The sequence below is a fragment of the Pleurodeles waltl genome, chromosome 8, assembly GCF_031143425.1.
Source record: "Pleurodeles waltl isolate 20211129_DDA chromosome 8, aPleWal1.hap1.20221129, whole genome shotgun sequence".
Classification (NCBI taxonomy): Eukaryota; Metazoa; Chordata; class Amphibia; order Caudata; family Salamandridae; genus Pleurodeles; species Pleurodeles waltl.
Genome location: NC_090447.1, coordinates 1408760481 through 1408784125, shown reverse-complemented (window position 1 = coordinate 1408784125; position 23645 = coordinate 1408760481). Strand labels below are relative to the sequence as shown.

Here is a 23645-nt window from a genome sequence, read left to right as displayed (position 1 = left end):
GGAGGATTTATTAGGGCCTCTCGGAGCCCACCCGGGACCGCTGTGTGGTGTTCCTGCAGTCCGAGTGTTTATGTGAATTATATATATATATATACATATATATCATTCAACCCACTTAATACTTACCTGTACTTACCTTTAAAACCTTTACCACGCATATACCTTTACCATTCATGCCTTTACAATGAAATTCGTTCTAAAGGCATGCATGGTAAAGCCATGTGTGGTAAACGCATATGCGTTTTAAATGCATCGTGGTAAATGCATTTTGTTGCATTCACCGCGATGTAAGTGATGTTTCCCCTAATTTAGCAGTAGCCAGTTAGTAAAGAATATAAATGCATTTTCCAAAAAGCAAGATGAGGAGGATGGGTTGCAATTAATAATCTGCTTGGAATCAAACATTATAAAGATCACGACGCAAGGTAAGTCAGCATCTTTGAGACACAGGAAAAAACAAACAAAATGGCATTGAGTACAAAGGGATTGCCCTAACAGCCAAATGTTGCCTGAAATGACAAAAATCTTTGTATCTTTCTTATAAGCAGTCCAAATTAGTATGAAGAAGTCACAAAATTAGAACCATATAGCTAGGTAAAGCCCAGAAAAGAACTGCATCGGTTACCTAAGGATGCCACCTGCAAAAATCAAGCTGGGATTTGTAAGTGATTAACTAACACAATAGACTGCCTGCATAGTTCTACTCTATATCACAGTGCAATGTGTGCTCCTGTCTAGAACAAGGAGTCATATGCTCATAGTCAGAAATTACTATATTTATTTGTCACAGTCTTAGGTCTACAAATTTAAACAATCGTTGACAAATCCAATTGGTCTGGCTTAGGCCTACGACTCTAAACAATCATTGGCAAAACCACTTGGTCTGGGTTGCAGTTTGAGTCCCAATTAAACATTTAGAAAAGCCTGGTGCTCTAAAAAAACAATCTAGCAAATGTCTCAAGAATAGAATGCATCTACGGGATAACTAATTTAATGTCCGAGTACACCTTAGTTGTAAACTCCCCCTCCCCCATACATAGAAAAGCAAGCACTCCATGGATAATATTTTTGTATGTGGCTAAATTCATTTATTATATATGATGGATTGGGGGGATTATGCAGACCAGATTCCCCCCGTGTGTTCAAGGTTTTCTTGGGCAAGTGAACTGAGAAGCTCACCTTGGATGCACCTATGTTCCTGTGTCATGGTATTGTGACCTATGAAGACGGGCAGCATACCAGCAACCGCAGGTTACTTTTCTCTGCTCTTTACAACTTTTGCTCTCTACTGATGAAGGGTGAAACCCAGAAACACGTGTCTAAAGACCTGTACCTGTACCAAATTTGGTGAGAAACGACAGCAACTTTGAAGTAAGAGTACTGCATTTACCAGGGTGCAATGGGGTGAAGTGTGCTGGGATGAGAGGAAGTGTGATCCTCTCTCTTCGTGTTTGATTTCCACAGTGATTCAAGCCTTTTTGGGACTAAAATGTGCAAATTGGGTCGAAAAATCATTGGAGGGTGTAAAAATGTGTGCGAAGTGGATTGAACATTCATTTGGATAGTGGATAAATACTCCCAGGTAGGAGAGTGTATGTGTTTACCTTTTTCCCCAATTTTATTTCCATGTGGGAAGCTTCAGGTTATGAGTTCGATTCCCTGCAAGGCTGACTCAGCCGTCCACCCTTCGAGGGTCTGTAAATTGAGTACTATTACCCTGGCAAATCATATTGCTTCATTGGCCCATCGTACGTGTTTTTTTGGGAAGTCTAGCTTACCTACTTCGTTAATTGAAGTTAAAAAATGAGCATTCTTGTGACATTTTTTTCCCATTTTCCATAGATTGCTGTTTCCAGAATTTCTCTGCCATTTTAACAGATTATGGCCCTCATTCTGACCCTGGCGGTTCTCTACCGCCAGGGCCAACAGGGGCGGGAGCACCGCCGACAGGCCGGCGGTGCTCCCTTGGTCATTCTGACCGCGGCACTTTGGCCGCGGTCAGAACGGGAAAACCGGCGATCTCCCGCCGGTTTTCCACTGACCTTAGAATCCTCCATGGCGGCGCAGCGAGGGGATTCTGACCCCCCCTACCGCCATCCTGTTCATGGCGGGAAAGCCGCCATGAACAGGATGGCGGTAGGGGGGGTCGCGGGGCCCCTGGGGGCCCCTGCCGTGCCCATGCCATTGGCATGGGCACGGCAGGGGCCCCCGTAAGAGGGCCCCGCAAAGTATTTCAGTGTCTGCCTTGCAGACACTGAAATACGCGACGGGTGCCACTGCACCCGTCGCACCTTCCCACTCCGCCGGCTCGATTACGAGCCGGCATCCTCGTGGGAAGGGAGTTTTTCCCTGGGCTGGCGGGCGGTCTTTTGGAGACCGCCCGCCAGCCCAGGGAAAAACTCATAATACCCTCCGCGGTCTTCTGACCGCGGAGCGGTATAATGGAGGGCGGGATCCTGGCGGGCGGCCTCCGCCGCCCGCCAGGGTCATAATGAGGCCCTATGTCTGATGCAACAGCTGCAAAAGTCACCTCCTAAAATAAATGCCTTAATATAATAGGAAGTGTGTGTTGTGGACGGCACCAAGCTGAACATGAAGTAGGACATTGAGCTCCTTTCCAGCTCGGTTCCATACAGCAGTAAGGTATGCCACTGAAGAGCACTGAACCTCCTGTGATGACTATGGGGGTACGGTTGATTTGGCTCTGACCCCTCAGGTTGCACCTTCAAGGAAAAAGAAGGCCGTTCTGGGCTCGATGTTTACACTATACTGAGGAGGAGGAAATTGTGGCCGTCATCATGGTCGCGTGCTGGGCCCAGCCACATGATGACTCAGGCCGGACCCGAGGAGCAGCAGCTCTTGTGGGCCAAGAATGATTCTGCTGTGGCGAGGAGAGAGGTATCCTGTTGCTCTTCTGGGGCAGTTGACACCAGCCGGGGGATCCCCGCAACACTGAGGCCGCGAGCCAGTGAGAGTTGAGGCGCTAGGCACCGGGAGTGGCATGCTCCAGGGACAAAGGGCGCTGCATATTACTAACTTTGGGACTGGGTGGTGGCCTCTGGAAGCATTAGTGAAGGCTGCATGGAGTGGAAGGAGGTGTGTCCTCAATTTTCAAAACAAGGCGCTGCAGCCATTGACCACTCAGTGAAAGGGGGGGATCCCTGCTGCCACCAAAAACACCTTGATTGATCCCTGAGCAGTGGACCCCGGATGTTAAAGGACCTACCCTAGAGTGCCTAATGGGATGACCACTGGGACATCGGGGGCCCAGGCTGGGTGGGCAGCCTCCTCACAAACGAATTGATCTGGTTAGGGCCTGGGAAAAGGCCATATGACATGTGCATTGTGCCCGGACATCCTGGAAATGGAAAGCAGCTGTAGAGGATGGGGAGGCTGCGTTCAGTGCCCTATGCTCAACATGTGAAGCGCATAGCCTGTTGCTATAACAGAACTCTGGCCACACCTGAGTGGCCCACAGCAATCTTCTTAACAGACCCCCAACTGAGGCCATATAATTGAATGCAGAAGTCAATGAATTCCAGGAGCTTACAACTGACTTCGACTTTTCATCTCCAAACCCTAACACCCTCTGTACGATACCTGGATCTCAACAGGCATCTTGATGGATCGATGAAAGCTATTTGGGCTCATTACGGCAGAAGTATCCTGGAAGACATGAGGAGAAGGTGCCCCCTGTACGTATCATAGGTAGGACGTATTAAAGTCAGCAATCCCTTTTTACTCCTATCCCTGAGGTCGATTTTATCCAGTTTTAATCCAAACTGCAGTACTTTATTTGTGGTGGGTAAAAAACAAACATATCTAAAAGCCTGCTGCTGCTTTCCTAGAAAAAGGGCGATTTGGCATGCTCAAATATAGTACAATACTGCTAGGTGGCACATTTAGGTTATAAATCAGAATGGGTGCTTCAGGAGGATGAAAAGCATTGGTTCCGTATGGACCGAGCTGTAGCATGCTGACCACTATAGATCTGGCTTGGCTTCCTTCACCATGCTAGTTCAAAAACGTTTGTATTCCTACAAAAGCAGTCCTCCAGATTTAGGACCGAATTTCTGTCAAATGGGGGCTTATTAACTTCCCTTCCTCAACCAATCCTTTAGAAAGGAATCTCAACTTTACCCCTGTCACAGTCCTTGCCTGATTGAACTGAAGAAGAGTGTTGTTACAAGACCTTGTCCAAGGATACTGAATACAGACAGACTTCCGAGCAAACCCATCTCCAGGACTGCCAGCTGAAGCACTGGGGTTATACTCTTTGAAAATAGCACCCGCAACCTGTCCACTCACACACTTTGAAAAGTTATTTTGTATGTTTAATGGCACAAACTAACTGATCTCACAAATGTATCAAGTCCTATTCACCTCCAAACCAAGCAACCTACAGCCATTTCAAAAGTGATGGAAGGGAGACTTCAATGGGAAATACCAAGCAAGACCTGGGACCATCTGTGGTGAAACATCCACTACATCAGTGGTTCCCAACCTGTGGGCCGGGGACCCCTGGGGGTCCGCGAAGCCTCGTCAGGGGGTCCACGGCAGCTTAAAAAATGTAATATTATTAGGTCCCAGCTATCAGTATTGACTCAGTGGAGGTCCCCCGGTTCCAATAATGATTCAGTGGGGGTCCTCGGGCTCCAGTGTTGATAAAATGGGGGTCCACAGAAGTGAAAAGGTTGGGAACCACTGCACTAGATACTTAAAAGCATTCCTCAAAAGGAATTGGCGTATAAAGTGAAGTATCAGGGGTACGTACCTGACCCTGGTGGGGGAAATTGAATATATCCCTCTACAGCGTCCACTTGCAGGGGATGCAGTCGAGGACCTCTACTTTCCTACGTACATGGTGGAGCCGTGCATTAATACAAGCATCTTTGAAGGGAGTACTGGGGCACATCAAGGGGACAATGGGCTACCCGATACCTGCCGACCCTGGTATCCTGATTCTGGGAATAAAACGGGCAGACTTGGAAGGTGTTACCAGTGGCGATTAGCTACTCATACAACAGGGATGGCTTAACAACGTATCATCCTATAGTAGAAAAATGCAGGACCCCCCCCCCCAAAAAAAAATGTACGCTGGTTTCATTGGTTATGTCAAACCATACCAATGGAACAAATTACACATAAAGGAGCCACTCTGATAGAAAAACATTGGCTGGTGGCAACTACTTATAGACAATCTGTCAGATCCAGAATATCTTTTCCTTAACCTCAAAAACTTTAGGCGCTACAACTATTTAGCCAAGGGGTATACAGAAGGATACTCCTCAACCTTTCAGAAATCGACCCCCCTGCATCGGCTTCCTTACCTGTCAAACATTATTCATGAGCCCACACGTACACATCATTCACTGACAAATCAAGAATTTTCCCTCTGCTCACGAGATGAGTTGGGGGTGTGGGGGGGGGGGGCTTTCTGCTCCTTCAGCGCACCACACCACTTACTCCTTTCCGTTTCCCGTCCAACTTTTTTCTTAGTCTTCTCCATTAGGTGTAGTTCTCTTTCTTACAAGTAGGAGGAGGAGGAAGGGGGTTATCTCCCTGCTAAGAGCTAGCTGATAGCTGCTCAGAGGATGCTGTGTAGATATCTGTATAAATGTAACACAAGACCAACAATATGCTGTAAAAAAAAAACATTAAAAAGATTTGGAAACAAGAAGTGTGATTTGGGGGGCATAAGACTTTCACTGGAAAGAACCAGTGCTTAATTTGAGCCAGTGGTTGTAGGTGGGACCCACGGCACTTATTTTGACTCATCCAACCTTCTCCCAGAGAAAAACACAAAAGGAGAAAAGGAGGAAGAAAAAGACAGCGAAACAGTGACAAAAAAAGAGAGTTGGGAAGAAAAAGAACCTTAAAGAATGAGATCAGATGCCTGGTGGTGGGTGAAAGAGACATGAGGTGAAATCAACGCCAGGCAACCTTGGTATTCCATCATCCTGCCTGCCTTTGGAGCAAAATGTTGCCGTACCATGCATGATGCAGTAGTTTCCACTGTAAGCACTGGGAACCAGTGCATGGTGCAGCTGCACCTTTCGCACGCCAGAAGCCACCTGCAGCGTCGTGAAGTGTTCTGCATGCTTCCCCGCAGTACAAGCTCGCCTGATGCAGTTAGAACAAATTACACTTCAGCTTACAATCATAGAGGGATCTGTAATGAAAGTGGCTATGTTTTTCCGGTTCATCCCAAGCCCACGGCTTTTCCAGTCTAATATGAACAGAAATGCCTTTATGGTTCCACAAAACATGAGTCACGGCCCCTGAGAAACTCCCATTGTTTTTAGAGTTGGGAAATTTAAGTGCTGCAGCCTGGCCTGTCCGTGGAAAATGCGTGACAGTTTTCCGCCGGGCTCCAAACCAGTCACTAAATTGCCCATGCGAGACAAAGCGTGACATTTATAGCCATCCACCTTCCTCGGTGCAGTCATTCAGAACAAAAGATTTCACATGATCTTCATTGGTGACATCAATGAACTGGAGGCTGTTTGCCTTTCTTGTAAGTGACACTCCTCAACCTCTTTTAAAAAAATAATTAGCATTTTTTTCTGACGAAACCTCCGATGATGTAGCAGGAACAGAACATGCTCCCGTTGAGCTTGATAATAGAACTTGAGCATCCTCAGATGGAAAGACAGTTTTAATCATAGAAATGCAAAAAATATAGCGGGTGCTGGAGTTGCTTGCTAAACATATCCGGATTTTGATCGTGGGCAGGGCACTGTGACGTGCTCAATATACTGGGTTTTGCCTACGCTCAGCTGCCTTTTAGTTCCACTTGGAGAGTTTAACTGGTGATAGGAAGGAAGATGGGGCAAGATGGGGTTGGAAGAGGGTATCGTGCAAGGGAAACATATTTCTGCACAAGCATTAAAACTGTTCTTTCTCCTACGCCCTAGCTTGTCTAACTCTAGGTACAGCCAACAGACCCTCCTGGCTAGAGTGCAAGATGTGAGATGGAACACATGGTATGAGCTTGTTCCTCAAGAAGTGAGCTGTTGATGCAAATTCTGCAACACCACAAAATAGAATGATGGATGGAGTGTTGAAACTTTTCAAACATTCACCCCCAGTCTCACATCTGGGTTTAATCCATTGTTATTTTGCACGCCACGTCACCCCAGTTTGGACCCAGCCATATGCAAACCAGTTTTGACCCTGCTCCCAATGGGAACAGTCCAGCCCAAATTTCCAGGCCAGGTCCTCCCTGGACCGGAAACAAGCATGCTTGGACCGGGGTATCACCCCTCATCAACAAATCCTGCACCAAGTATCGGGCATACATAGATTGGAAGTCTAGCTTGTCCTATTATGTAGTGATTTTTACTTGAGATTTCATATGGCTGGTGTGTTCCCTCTCCTGATGTAGGAGTCAGTTTGACTTTGATGCCAAGTGGCCCCTTGTCTAATGTGATACCTTCATATCATGCCGTCAAACGGTGATTAGTTTGTAAAAGAATAAATACCCGGGCCAGAGGTTTTGGTCACAAGCCCAGTGCTGAATGTGTAGTGCTAAATACCAAAGTTGTGTATTGAACACACAAAACGTGATGGGAAGAATGCTTGCACTTTGTCTAACCACTGCACTGGCAATTACTTGGAGTAGCATCCCAAGACATTGTTCTTTTACCTACCTTGCCACCTCCCATGAGTAGCAGAGTCAAGGCTGATTTGCATATTGCTGGGTCCAAACTGATTTGGCATGATGGGCAAAAGAACAAAGGTTGGGATGATACCCCCGTTTTCCAGTGGTTAGACAAATTGCAAGCATTCCTCCAAATTACCTTTTGTGTGTTTGTTGTACCAAGGCTGTGTAGTCTTTATTCCATATTATGACTCTTGAAACCGCAATCAGACGCTACCTGCCTCTTTATCTCACTTTTTTAGGGCCTTTTTCATCCCTGTTTCCTCCCTGTCACTGTTTCTCTGTCTTTCTCTTGCTCCTTATTTCCCCTTTTGTGTTTTTATTTCTCTTGCTCTGGATCAAAGACTGTTGAGGAAAAATAAGTACTGGTCTCCAAAAGTGAGTGCTGATGGGCCTGAGGTGGAACCACCTCTTTTTTTGATGGTTTTCCCGTCAGCTGGCTTGGCAGTCTGCTCACCTGATTTAGATGTTGGCGGGACCATTGTCAAGGGACTGCCACAGTCCTGCCCACTCTGCCAACAATTTTGACCCGCTTTATCGGCGGAAGAGGAAACAGTGGCTGGTGGAGGGGCTGCAGCAACTGTTACCGCCGAGCTAATTTGGATGTGCCTTTCCGCCAGACTGATTGTGGCGGGAATACCTCCAAGCCAAGGCTGCAGATTGGGGGAGAAAGGGGGTGAAATCCCTCCTCCCTCCAATTTTAAGGGGTGACACTTTACCATTGAACAAGACCTGATTCTTGGGATTGGAATATGTGTTGACATAGGCTGTTGCATACATTGTATGCAACACACCTATATCCACACATGCATTCAATGGGACACTCCATCTCTGTCACTAAACCACTGCCGTCACACCACTGGTACAGCGGAAACTTCTAAATCAAGTCGGCTGTACACCGCCAGCCTGACGGCGACAAAGTCAAACTGGACAGCTATGGGAAACCACGGCGGCGATTTGTTTCCCAACCGCTACCATCTAAATATGGCATCAGTACTCTGTCAGCTTGATGGAGTACTTAGGACCACAGTGGCAGTGGGATGGCGGTAAGACCCTAATCAGGCCCTAAGGGGGTTATTCTAACTTTGGAGGAGGTGTTAATCCGTCCCAAAAGTGACGGAAAAGTGACGGATTTACCACCAGCCGTATTACGAGTCCATTATATCCTATGGAACTCGTAATACGGCTGGTGGTATATCCGTCACTTTACCGTCACTTTTGGGACGGATTAACACTCCTCCAAAGTTAGAATAACCCCCTAAGTCTTTAACTTGTAATTTTTGGAAAATAACTGAACTTAAAAGCTATAATTAATTCACAGTTGCAGTCTGGCTGGGTTTATATAACTCCTCTCGGATTATTAGTTTTAAGTGCTGAAAGTTTGTTGATTTTGTTATACTTTGTGGGAAAAGGTTTTCAACCAGAAGTTGAATTCCTCTGTTTGACAAAATGCACACATGCTCATCTTCGTTTTGATTTCGAGCACTGGTGCAAAACAATGTCAGAGAAACTCATTCCACGGTGAGTGCAGAGTTTGCACGAGAGGAGCAAACAGGGAGGTTGGAAGATTGACATTTTTAGGTACAGTTTTGCAGAACAGGTTCAACTTGTTTTAATTGCCAAAGCCTCCATCAAAGATACATTTGTTTTTTCGTGGCCATGTCATTTAAGGTTGCACCGCAATGGAAAATAACTGCTGGTTAAATGTTGCGAGATTTAGGTTGGCAAACAAATACCGTTGAATATAAACTGATAGAATTTATTCAGTGAGACGCTCACGTGCCTCCAGGAGGCTGTGGGCTCTGTGGTGGCTCTCGAATAACAAGTTATGTTTGAGAAATATTATTAGAAATGTTTTTACATGTTTACACTGGTAAGGTCGCGTTTTTTATTCTCTTAATGTCTGGCTAATTCAGAATTCGTTTAGGCCATAGAAAGGGGCCGGTAACCTACCATTTTGTCATATTATGACCGTCTCACTGCTAAAGACGCGGCTTGTTATGCTTATGCACTCATCCCCCCGCCCACACCCCACCAAGCCTCTTCCTGTTATGAAACATAGCCTCAGACGGTGTGTTCTAGCTCATGTTTTTGGGCACCCCTGTTAGAACTCCTTTCAAACATGAAAATTATGAGACATATTGTTGACTTCCTTTTTAGGTCTTGCCTGACATTGCAGCTGTCTACATTACTTATTGTTACCAATTCTTTAAAATATACCTAAGGTGACTTTGGCTTCTCCCAGAGAAGTAGTTCCCTCTCACCTGCTGTTCTCTGTTTTACAGATCATTCCACTGCCTATGGAGCGCTTGTGTTGCACTGTATTGTAGACTGTTTTACATCTGCAAAATATACTGAATCATCACACCTGAAATTATTTATTTTATACATGCTTGATATATAGCACACAATCTTTTTTTGTTTTGCTTTTTCACCTCAGTTGAATTTTTAAATATTTTAATCTGGACTTGGTGTCCTTTCGGTTTTGCCACTGTTTGTAGTGTGTACTCACATTTAACTAATGTTGAAGCCCTGGAGCTGTCTGGCAATAAGTATTCAACCTTGCCAACCCTTATAAGGGTCGTATGACGGAACCATGCATGCAATTACTATGCATGCCTTTACAATACCATTTTTACAATGCATGTGTCATTACCACCTAAAAACCCATACCCACCCAAAACCTAAACATGCTCTTACCACCCAATACCCATACCCAGCCTAAACCCTTAATACACCCTTACCACCCAAAAGCCTATATCGACCTGAAAACCTAACTTCCCTTACCACCCAATAACCTACACCTACCCTAACCTGTAAAAACGATGGGATATATATATATACATATATCATCTAAAGGTACTCCTGTGTTCCTTCCAGCGCTCGCCTATCGAGGTTGGTGCTCAGTTAATGGGCACAGGACCCATTTTCAATCCACTCCAAAAAATGTATATAAATCAAAATCTGGCACTCCTTGCAAAAACAATGGTCTTCATTTATTGCAAAAATCCATAAAGCAGAAACATAGGGCAACGCGTTTCAACCTTCACGGTCTTCTTCCTTGGCCCCTCTTGCAATACAAAATAACAGAAGAGTATATATACACTTAATACTTAACTATGCTTACCTGTAAAACCTTTCCCATGTATATGCCTTAACCATTCATTCCTCTTTAAAAAAAAAAAATGAATACTTTAAAAACTTTACCACGCACATCCCTTTACCGTTCATGCCTTTAGAACGAAATTTGTTGTAAAGGCATGCAGCATATTTGTGGTAAAGAGGTTAGAGGCATATGCGTTGTAATGGTGTTGTGGTAACAATCATGCGTGGTTTTCACCGTGGTGTAACATTTGTTTTCCATAATCAGGAGCATGAAACACGCTAAAGGTGATGGAAGGAATGCTTGCAATTTGTTGACAAATGTTGGAGATTGTAGATTTGTCAAAGGAATGTAGATTTTCCTAGTAGATTATGATGGAAAGTCTTAATTTTATTAAAGACACAGAGGCGAGTATTATGCTTCTCTAACTTGCTTTTATTTTCAATAGCAGCAGTCAAGAACTACAACTCCCAAAGGGCTTGAAACACATAAGCCAATGGGAGAGAAAAACGTAATGATTAAAACACCAATCAGAACAATAGAAAGTATGTAACCACTAAGCTTGACTGCGACCAGCCCTCTTTCTTGATGCGAGAAGGCTAGTGAGTACGATAAAACAACGGAAAAATGGCTAAAATTCTAGGAATTGCCAAAGTCAATGAACAAATATCCTGGATCAGGTCCAGACAAAAACGAAGTGAAGAAGACATCCGGTAGGGAGAAGGGAAACTGCAACGGAAAGGATCCGATTGTCCAGCAGGTATGTTCGTGTCCGACAGAACCATCCTCTGATCAGGTAGAAGATTGAGCTGGAGTGGAAGTTGCTGCAAGGGAGGGAAAACAAGACAAAATGAGAAATATCTCCTTGTTGAGGCGGGATAATACTTGCCTCTGTGTCTTTAATAAAATTAAGACTTTCCACATAATCTACTAGGAAAATCTACATTTTATGTCAAGAACGGAGGCTCATATTATGCTGTTTTAAAGCATATTAATCACTACTGACGTAGCAGTATGACCTGGCTAACAATAAAATGTCCTGAAAACATTGTCATTGGACCAATCAGCTGATCTCAGAATGTCCTCTAACCTAGATCCAACCCAAAAAGCCTTGGAAGCCATGGCCCCTCCGACTGAATGAGCACCAAAAATGGAGGTATCAATACCCGCTAAGGACATCACCCAACGAACCCATCTGGCTAGAGTCGCAGAAGACACAGGATTGTGATTGTGTACGTTCTTCATAACACTTGAGACATTGTCCCACACACATCTTAGGTTGATCCAGGAAATACAGATAAAAAACTGTACGTAAGTTAGTCTTGGTGCGTTTATTAATGGAGAACAATACCCCCGTGGGGGTAAACTGCCGAAAATTAACATCAAGTGCCCTAGCATCCGATAAGCGTTTAATAGAAACTAAGCAAAGTAACATGGTAAGTTTAGCTGAAAGCATTTTTAAAGACAAATCAGAATTATCTTGCCAAGACAAAAACAAATTCAAAACCACATTGACATCCCATAACTTTGAATATTTAGGTAGTGGGGGAATCGCAAATTTTACTCCCTTTAACAGCCGACAAAATAGAGGGTGTTCACCACAGGTTTTCCGTTAACATAGGCGTGATGCATAGAAATAGCAGACCTATATAAATTAATTGTCCTATAGGACTTACCTGCACTAGCTTGTGCAGCCAGAAAGTTAATTACATAATTTATATCTGCTGAAATTGGATCGAGGTCCCTTCCCATACACCAGCTTGACCAAAGAGACCAAGCGGAAGAATATGCTTTCCTGGTGCCGGGAGCCCAGGCTTTATTGATTAAGTCAGTAGCCTCTTCCGAAATTGGGATGGTAGATGGGGAAGGCCTGATACTTTCCATCCTGAAAGGATGAGTGTTTTGTTGAGTACCAGGGGGTGAGGATTCCCTAAGGAATCCAGCAGAAGGGAGGGAAAAATGGGAAGAAGAATGGGAAAATCGATTTCCAATTCTAAGAAAGGGGGAAACCAGATTTGTGATTGCCAAAATGGTACCACCAGGACCACAGTTGCCTTCTGACGCCTGACTTGGGCCAGAACTCTGGTGATCATTATAAAAGGAGGAAAAGCGTAATTGACCGTCTATGACCAATCCTGAAGAAAAGCATCGGAGGCCAATGCTGAAGGATCTGGACGCCAACTGAAAAAGAGAGGGAGTTGGGCGTTGAGGTGAGAGGCAAAGAGGTCTATACCGAAGGGGCCCCATTTGTGGAGGATAGACTGGAAAACTGAGGGATGAAGTTTCCAATCGCTGTAATCTCTGAGGAAACGGGAATGCCAGTCCGCTGTCTGATTGAGGGAGCCTGGGAGATATTCCGCTGTGAGAGATATTTTGTTGCACAGACAATATTCCCCAGGTCTGCTAACGGCTTTGATCTGGTTCCTCCTAGATGGTTTATGTAATGGACAGCCGAAACATTGTCCATCCGGAGGAAGATGGTACACCGAACCCTGTCTTTTGCCAGGCTCTTTATTGCAAAGGAGCCCGCAAGCATCTCTAAATAATTGATGTGCAATTTGGACTCCCTTAACGACCGAGTACCGCCAGTCGAGATTGGACCACAACGGGCGCCCCAGCCCGTCATGCTTTCATCAGGCTGATGGAAAGATAGCTCTGCCGTTCCAGGCATCTAAATGGTCTATCCACCATTGAAGTTCTAGGCGGGATTCTTGATCCAGAAAGATCAGATCCGAATAGGCAAGACCTTTTCTGAGATGACAGATTTTTAATCTTTGGAGTGCCCGGTAGTGCAATGGGCCGGGAAATATGGCCTGAATTGAAGAGGACAAGAGGCCCACAATCCTGGCCAGAGATCTCAGAGAAATTGGAGTTTTGCGGAGAGTTCTTAAAATCTCCGATTTGATGGAATGCAGTTTTTGTTGAGGAAGATGAAGAGTGGAAGAAGAAGAATCTATTTCGAACCCCAAAAACTCTATCCTTTGAGAAGGAACCGTGCTTGACTTCTCTTCGTTGACCAGAAACCCCAGTTGGGAAAGAAGGGAAAAAATTATTTGTAAATGGGATAGCAGAGTCTTGCAGTTCTGATGTAAGATAAGGATATCGTTGAGATAAATCAGCAGCCTGAGGCCCAAAGATCTGAGATGCGCTGTTATTGGTTTCATCAGCATTGTGAAGCACCAGGGTGCTGACGACAGGCCGAACGGAAGGTAAGAAAACTGGTAAGTTTGACCAAGCCATTGAAATTGAAGGTATTTGCGGTGACTCAAGTGAATGGGAACCGAAAGGTACGCATCCTGAAGATCTAAACGTACCATAAAATCCAAGGGGAGGAGAATATCCCTTAAATGAAGAATTGTCTCCATTTTGAAATGTCGATACACAACAAACTGGTTGAAGTTCTTTAGATTTATGACTGGCCTGAACTTTTTGTTCTTCTTTTGAACGAAGAATAGCGAACTGAGGAACCCGGAGGCGAAATTTGAATGGCCTTCTTGGAAAGGAGAGAATTTACTTCTTCTGATACAAGAAGAGACATTTCTGTTGAGAAACTTAACGGTGGAGGAAGATAAACTTGGTGAGGTTGTGAATAAAACTCTATTTGGTAACCCTGAACAGTATTCAGAGACCATGGATCGGTAGTTAAGGAGCCCCATTTTTGAATGAAAAGACTGAGCTGGCCCCTATTGGAGGAGGGCCAGAGATAAGGCTTACCTTGAGTGTTGTTGGATCTGAAACCGCGTTGTCCATGACCCCTGTAACCTCTGCCTCTTTGGGGGTAAAATTGGGGTTTGTAAGGCTGATATCTATAATTGGAGTTTGAGGAGCCTCTGAATCCCTGAGGATGAACGAACCTGCCGGTAGAGCGGCTCCTGCCTGTACCGGCCCTGGCGAAAACCCGTTGGTTGAACACTGTTTTAATATTCTGTTGCGCCTTATCAATAGAGGAAAAAGTTGATACAAACTTTCCTAGATCTTTAATAAATGAATCTCCGAAGAGACGACCTTCAGCTTTCCCCCCAGGATCCATGGAGGCCACGTTAGACAACTTAGGATCCAGTTTGAGTAACAATCCCTTCCTTCTCTCATGGGTAATGGCAGCGTTGGCATTACCTAATAAACAAAATGCTCTTTGAGTCCAAAGGGAAAGCTTGGAAGGATCAATGTTGGCATTGTCCATTTTTGCTGATTCTGCCAGATCAAGAATACGGGCCAGAGGTCCCACCAAATCAAGGAGTTTATCCTGGCAGTTTGACCAGGCCTTGTCCACTCCTTTGTGGGGGTCTTTGCCAAATTTTGAGAAAAAAGTCAAAAGTGGTTGATCAATCACTGGGGTTGTAGTGATGCTGGAAAAAAGAGAAGGTCTGGGACATTCCGACTTTAATTTAGCTCTCATTTGCTTGTCCAGGGGAAGCCTTAACCTGGAAGCTATATATTGATCCACATGTGCCGCAGGAGTCCATTCTGTGGAGTTAGGATGATGGAGGAAGGAAGGATCAAACATGGGGTTACCTTCTGAATCCAAAACAATTTTTGCTGAAAAGGGATCAGAAACCTCCAATTTAGGCTTTTTCAGGGGGGAAGCTTGTGACAGCGAGCCCCATAAATCTGAATCATCATCCAGATCATCCGTGTCACCGACGTCATCATCGGTATCCGATATATGCGTTACTATAACCTGTTTTGGCGCTGAAATAATATTCTTTGTCTTGGACTTACGTTTGCCAGAAACATTCTTAGGATTCCCCTCCTGGGAAGGAGGCCTGGGAGGCATTTAATCCTCAATCATGGGTGAAGAGATTTCACCAGTCAAAAAAGCGCCATCCGATGGTTTTTGTACAGACAAATCCTTGTTTTTTCTTTTTCTGCTATCCCCCGCAGATTGGGCCATAAAGGATTTGTAAACCATATTCTGTACAGAATTCTCAATGTTCTTTGACATTTTATTCATAGTGGCTGAAACAGCCTTAGCCACAGCCTCATTAATAAAGGCTCCAATTTCTTTATTATCTGACAAATTAGGAAAGGAATCTTGAAATTCCATAATGCTGAAATGTAATGAGTAGCCAATAAGGTTTGAAAAAACTAGGCAAAGAAAAAACCTGAGAGGAAAGGGTTAATTCAGCACCAGGGCTGCAAATGCCTGTAAACACGCCCTCAGAGGCGTGGCCGAGCTCCAAACAGCAGTGGAACTGAAGACGGTGAGCTCTTGGCCTCCTAAACAAGGTTTCCGTGAAGCGCGAAGATCCGGCACACAAGAAGTAAGGTAAAAAAACGCCCGAGGCGCCTGGAAGGTATTCGGAGCGGCAGGGGGCAAAATAAACGGAAGCGTCTCAAGCGGAGCGCGACCGTTGGAATGCTCGAGGCAGCAAAGCTGCCTCAGACGCGCGCGAGGTACAAACGGGCAATGAAGCCCCGAGATAAACGCGCGTCGGCGCTGATAAATGTTCAAACACAGTTAATCTGAAGAACAACATTAAACAAAGCGAGCGTCAACATAACCATACAAAATAAAAAGTTATTAACCACAAACAATATTGCAGTAAATAAGAAGGAAAAAATGGACGTCACTTATCATGACTGCGAGCAGCAAGAAAGAGGGCTGGTCGCAGTCAAGCTTAGTGGTTACATACCTTCTATTGTTCTGATTGGTGTTTTAATCATTACGTTTTTCTCTCCCATTGGCTTATGTGTTTCAAGCCCTTTGGGAGTTGTAGTTCTTGACTGCTGCTATTGAAAATAAAAGCAAGTTAGAGAAGCATAATATGAGCCTCCATTTTTGACATAAAATTCAAACTTGATTATTGTGTTCTGGATTAAATGGATTCAGCTCTTAGCCCTCTTATTAGTGCTTCTATAATCCAAATTGGCATAATTTACATAACCAGTGGGTATCTATAAAAGTCTGAAATGAGTGCGTCCCTCTGAACCATTGGTACTCGCAAACATTTTCCAAAGGGCCACAAAGTATGGTCTGTAGTGTGCCAGGGGCCACATTAATGCCAAGACGGTGGGAGTGTGGCGTTGGAGGGGAAAGGGGTTTACGTGGCCATAGCGGAAGTGAATCATGGTATGGTCCAGGGAGTCATGGTGTTATTTGGAGTGTTGCATTCCATACAGTCCTCTAAGTGAAGCCCCTAATAGGCCATAGATTTGACAATACTGTGTTATGCTGTCTTTGAAGCGCTGTGCCTGTACCACACCTTGAGGTAAGCCTTCTCTGCTTGCTATCATTACCTATAGAGAGCCAAGTGTTATTGTTTAGAAATGAAATAGAATTGCACAATGTGAAACCAGAAAAACTAGTATCAATCCCAGCTTCCCCTCTTGATTAAACTATGGGATCCTTGAAATATATGAGTTCAGGATATACACTGTACAAAATCTTCACTTGCGATTGATGTAATAAACTATAATGTTATCCACATGTAATAACAACCCAGGCTACCCAGAGGGTTCCATGTGGCAAATGACCTGCCTTCTAGTTGACTATTCACAATGTTGTACGGGTTGTAGGCAGCATGGATGTTTCTGCATTAATTTTTGTAAACTATCAGTTTAAAAAAAAAATACTGTGCCGTACTTTGAGTAGCACTGCTCTGAACCAACATGGGGCACCACTATGCAAACATATCTGTGCTGAATAAAATTGTGCACCATTGGCTTCTGTTACAGGTGGTTACAAATAATGCCAGATTCCAGAAAACAGTTTGACATGGTTTGAACCATTTTTGAATAAAACCAAAGTAAAACGGGCATTGGCAAAGCCGGTCGGCTTCACCCTTGCTAGGCTTTAGGCAGCCATTTGGCTGGTGCAATGCTTGCTGCTGATGCTGTCCAAATGCAAGAAAAAAGATGTTGCTGATGCTGACCAGCATTGGCAAAAAAAAGGAAAAAAACAAAAAAAAGCAGCATGTTGATGCACGTATGCCTTATTGAATGTTCCCATGTTTGCCTCATGGTGCTGCAGCACCATTTTTTAAATGTTATTATTGGACAACAGCGTGATAAGCTATACGCTCATGTCGCCATGCATGTGTACATAAGCGTCATGGCGATGTGGAGGCCATTTTGTATTCTAAATACTTTTCATTTACTGTTTAAAGGCGTCGGCCACTCATCTTGGAGCAGGTCACAATAAAACATAAATGCATTAGAACCCTGATACTCAAAGTACGGCCGGGGGCCGCATGCAGCCCTCCTGACCTTTACATGCAGCCCTCTGGTGTACAGCAGCACTCTGCTGCTGTTTACTAAGATAGATGCAATCAATAAAAAAGATGTTAAAGAAACAGGCTAGTGTTTATTTAAAGGATAATTTGTGTTAAAGAAAGGAAGTAACTGTTAAGTCCTGCACCACTTAACTTTAGGAGCACCTTCATTCTTAAAGCCAGCTTGGAGCGAAGTGCAAACATATGATTAAGGGCCTGATTCTAACTTTGGAGGACGGTGTTAAACCGTCCCAAAAGTGGCGGATATACCACCTACCGTATTACGAGTTCCATAGGATATAATGGACTCGTAATACGGTAGGTGGTATATCCGCCACTTTTGGGACGGTTTAACACCGTCCTCCAAAGTTAGAATCAGGCCCTAAGTCTCTTCAACATTCCAAAAGTGTATTTAATTCACATGCAGAACCTTTTCAGTTTAATACATCAGATTATATCAGCGCATTGAGAAGTATTATTTTAAAAGTGATAGTTTTCAAATATGAATTTAGGAACATCAGTTCTTCCCCTACCCTGACGACAATGCCAATAGTGAAATGTGGCAAGTAGGTTGTCATGTGCACCCTTCAGATGACCTGGGTTCTTATTAAAAACATTATAGTTTTTTAAAATCAAACATAGGAGAAGGTTTTGTACATCGGACATCCTGAAGTCATGTATTTGTTTAGCTCCCCTTTATGTGATAACAAAGGGAAGAGAAATAAACCTATTGCTTAGGATCACACAATTTGGTAAAGTGGGGAAGCTGGGATTAATCCCAGGTTTTCTGGTTTCACATTGTGCAATTTAGCAACTACATGTATATGCTTTGCTTCCCCTACACCCACCCTACCATCAATGCCCCCCCACACCCCAATCCCCGGCCTGACCACACCCCACTGGCATCAATGCGGCCCTCGGACACATCACAGACCACACCTTTTGGCCCCTGGGAAAATGTTGGTGAGTACCCATGCATTAGAGCATTGTATGGAAAGAGCAGTCCCCCGTGGCAGATTGTAGCTACCAGGCCCACTCAAAAAATGAAAGTAAAAAGGAACCGAGAGGGGAGGGGAGCAACTGTATAATGGGGCATTAGAACACTGCTATGTACTGTTGATTGCCACAGTGATTGTTATTCCCCATTATTAGTGTATTCCCAAAGCCTTTAAGTAAATCCAGAAGGCAGCTTGGATGTAAATTTAAATTCACGGGTGACACGCACTAAGCACAAAAATAACGAATCAAAGAGAGAATACAAGCGTAGGACAGTACAGACATTGTTTGGTATCAGAAACTGATCACAACCCAATAATAAAAGAGAGACTGCAGAGCTAGCAGTGTTTACATGGATCCCTGACGTGGTTCAGTGTTGGAAACTAAGCACACAACTAACAAGCATTTGCAATGCAATGGGTCTCGCATTTGCTCGAGTTACAGCTATTATCGTTGTAAACTCCTAACGACACTTTTCTTGCCACATAAATTGAAAATGAAAAGTAAAGCAATTTCACTTAAGCGAGCTGATTCAAAGCTCCACGCCATGTGCATGAGGGTGAAGGAGACACACAAAAGGGAAAAGAAGTTTGTTCACAGTTAAACATGCGATTAGCCATGTGACAGGGTCAATATTCAAGGCGGTAACCAAACCACCCCAAGGAGGGACAAACATAAAGCATTAACCAATGATAACAAAGATTTTTCGAAGGGCACGCTCATGAACCTGTTATAGTGATGGGCGTTAGGTGGGTGTGGTTAAAAGCCCAAACAGATAACAATATGTCAGAAAAGCAGCGCTTGCACGCTGCTATGCTTAACCTAATAAAAAAGAGAGACTACAGTGCTATCACAGTGGTAACATTGGTGCCTATTCAGAAAGGCATTTTGGAATATGTAAAGCAGTATTCCTATAGTCATTTTTAAAGTACTCTTAAATTCCTTATTGACTTGTCCCAAAACACCTTTAATTGGTATAAAACAGGAATATTCAGGAAATAGTCTCATACAGTTAAAACAAATAGAAAGAACTGCAGTTTTACTAATAGGAAGTTTCAGGTCAGTTCTTAACAGTATATAAGAGTTCATAAAAGACTTCTCTTGTTGTACTACTTCCTGTACTCATAAATGCTTTTGTGAATTCACTCTTTAGAGTCCTAATAAGGTAGATGGTTCAATGAAAATGCAAAACGAATTACTAAGAGACTACTAGGCTAGCACAGTGTTTATGTGGAGACCTGGGAGTGTTCTATGTAATAAGCTCTCCAAGGACTGATTTTATTATTGTCTAAGAATCAGCAGTAGACAAACAGGCCCTTACCAATTGCCACCAAAGTGAAAGCTTGCAACAATGAACGTATGTAAATACCTCTTTCACTTGCATGACTTCCATCTATTCTTGAACCAGCAGAAAAACAGGGTTTGGACCTGCACCAGCTACATACAAAGCACACTAAAAGTAACTGCATACCTGTACGTCGGCTGGCAGCATACCTCAATGAGTTACTGCTCGCACTGCCTTTAGAAACGTGGAGACACCACTGAGTTATTGCACCCCTTTCTTCTAGCCCTTATTTCAGATTTGTCACATTGCATGACCTGTCTACCCCATTCCAGGCTACAAATGTTCTCTTTCTCTATTGATTTATCCAAAAATGTTATTCTCCCTGGTTCTGATTCCTTAATATATAGTCCACCTGGTTTATGAACCTGTAGTTTGGAAGGGACTCTATGTCCACAAGATTGTAAATATACTAGATTTATCATTTTAAGAATTTTTAACATTCATTTTGATGATGCTAACTGTCATACAGCCAACTCTATTTTGTGCGGTCTTAGCTCTGGGACTTGATTTTATAGAAAAGAATCCCACTCATACTGTAGGGCATCTCCTGAGCCTTGTTCTTACTAATTTAACTGGTATTCACGTGGATTGCCCACTCGCCTTTAGCTGGCCAGCTCACTTTCTGATTTCTTTACAGATTTCGGGCTATGTATCGGAAGGTAGGCGAGCCACTTGTGAAGCCCTTTCGAGTAAAAGTTAAATCTAGCTAGCTTTAGTATAGGATCTCACAACACTGCACCAAAGCTAGCGGGAACAATGGATGAACGTGCCAGGTGGTGGTCTCCTGGATTCGTTCGAACCTTGATGCAACACTTCTGATACAGCAGTGTCGAAAAGGAATCCCTCGTCCACCCGCTCTCTGGTTTAGTCAATCAATCAGCAATTTGTATAGTGCTGCTTATCACCCACGGGGGCTCAAGGTGCTGTCATGGGGGTGCCGATCAGTCGAAGAGACAAGTCTTGAGGGCCTTATTGAACTGATTTAGTGAAGCAGTCCATATGCTAAAAAAGGATTGCAAATGCCTGGAGCATATATGGCGGAGCACTGCTTGCTAAATGACAAGCTAAAATTAAGAGAGGCTAGCAGGACTTATCATAGGGCTTGTAAATCTGCCTGAGCAGCCTACTATGTGCACAAAATTGAGACAGCAATCAACTCTCCCAAAGAGTTTTTTCAGATTGTCGAATCATTTTTAGCTCCCCTACAAGAGTCAAGACAGTTTTTCACTCTCACAAAAAGATTGCAATGAATTTCCAGATTTTTTCTCTAGTAAGGTACATACTATTTATTCTACCTTTGATAACATAGTCACACCACAGCATGTAAATTTGATTTCTGGAACACCTACAGAGACGCTGACCTATTTCTAACCTCTTGAGATTTAAACTTTTGCAGCTGTATCTGAAACCATCAACTCTGGCTCCCCTTCTGAACTTCTTCCACCAGATAAGTTTAGCCCGGTGAGTGACACGCTCTCTCCGATCCTCACTGATTTGCTCAATCATTCTGTGGCTGATGGAGAGGTACCCAAGGCATGGAAGCTTGATATTGTACTTCCACTGGTAAAAAAAACAAAAAAACAATGTGAAGCCCTCCGATAGGGTAGTTATCTTGTCTCTGTCCTACCATTCTCTAAGAAGATTCTTGAGAAGCATATCAACGGTCATCTCTCTATTTGTTTTTGGATACCCACAAGATACTACACCCTTCTCAATCTTGTTTTCGCACAGAACATAGTACTGAATCTGCACTGTTAGGTGTCACTGAAATCCTGAGTCAGGAATTGGACAGGGGAGGCACCGCAGTTCTGATCCTGATGGATCTCAGTGCCACTACCGTCTCTCATCAAGTGCCTCTTAAGAGACTGGTGACGGTAAGGGGACAAGATGTAGCTCTATCCTGGCTGGAGTCTTTTTGTCAGGTCGCACGTTTTAGATCACCGCTAAATCTTTGAAATCAGCTATGTTTAACCTGCTTCACGGCTCAGAAGTAAGTCCAACTCTCTTTAATATCTATATACACTTCTTGCCAACATAGTGGAATAATTTCACTTATCTATGTACTCGTATTCAGATGATACACAGTTCATTTTTTCGTATTCTGCAGTAGATCACAGGATCTCCTCTAATGTGGTTCTTTGTCTTCAAGAAGTGGCAGAGTGAATGCACTTTAACAGTTTGAAACTGAATGGCAGCAAAACAGAGGTGCTTATAGTAGGTAACTAGCCCCAGTTATGGGGTCCCTACTCCTAGCCGAAACGTTGTGCAGCTGCCCCAATTCCAGTCAATGCATTAAAGACCTAGATTCTGGGTGGATGATAAACTGACCTTGGATTTGCAGATCAGGAAGGTAGGCTTAGATATTGAGATATCTAAAAAAGATCTTGTGGTATCTTCCTTCTAATGCGCAAAAGACTGTAGTGCAGGCCTTGATAATTTCAAGACCGGACTATGGCAATGTACTATACTTGGTGGGCATATAGTCTTATCTAAAACAGGTGCATATTCGGCAGAATGCTGCGGCTCCTCTATTGTGTCATAGCCCCCATAACCAACCAGTCTCTCAACACTTTTGCAGGCTATATTGGCTGCTAATCTCACAACTCATCAAGTACAAGACACTGTGCAATGTTTTCAGAGCCATGCTTCAGTAGGGTCCTGTATACTGTATATACGCTCTCTCATACACCCTTACGGCCCGAAGCAAGTACTTCGCTCAGAGAATTCCAACTTAGCCTCCATTCCCAGAATTGAAAAAAACAAGACAAGGAGACTGCTCCTTTGCTTACTTAGGCACACCATTTTGGAATAATTTAACAGTAGAACTGTGCATGTGCAATTCATATGCTGTTCCGGAAATCACTCAAGACTTGGTTAAGTCCTCAAATGGCTTTACAGGTCCCTTGATAAACTAGCTTTGGGAAACCCCATTCTGGTAGCTATGCGCTTTACAAATCAGATTTGATTGGTTTGATTTGAAAGCCAGGAGACACCCAAAGCTATTGCACCTTCTTTTTCGGAAGGCATGAGTTACAACAAAGATATGGGACTTCGTAAGAAGTGTGGAAATTTAAGCACAGCTATTCCACACTCCAGGAGACACCTCAGAGATATTGAACCTCTCTCTTTGTCACCCTTGATGCATCCCTAAGCTATTGCACCCCTTTCTTTCGAAGTTCGGGGACTCAGTGCAAAGCTATTGCGCATCTTACTTTAGAAGCCCATAGACATGTCATATCCTCTGTGCTTTTTCTTTGAAAGCCCCGACGCATCTCAAACCTTCTGCCCAAACTGTCCTTGTAAGTTAGAAGACACCCCAGTTATTGC

At 43.8% G+C, this 23645-nt stretch overlaps 1 protein-coding gene and 1 long non-coding RNA gene across 3 annotated transcripts in view; one reads left to right on the top strand and one right to left on the bottom strand.

Annotated features, from left to right (window-relative positions):
- Window positions 1-23645, top strand: part of RCAN1 (regulator of calcineurin 1) — a 235112-nt gene that overhangs the window by 179068 nt on the left and 32399 nt on the right. The window lies entirely within an intron of this gene.
- The window catches only part of LOC138248692 (uncharacterized), a 46721-nt gene continuing 34256 nt past the window's right edge, over window positions 11181-23645 (bottom strand). Inside the window, exons 3-4 of one of the 2 annotated variants that reach the window (XR_011194621.1) lie at window positions 16400-16496; window positions 11181-11590 (exon numbers count right to left, since the gene is read on the bottom strand). This is a non-coding gene — a long non-coding RNA (uncharacterized lncRNA). The remainder of the gene's footprint in view (window positions 11591-16399; window positions 16497-23645) is intronic. The other variant, XR_011194620.1, reaches the window with a different exon arrangement.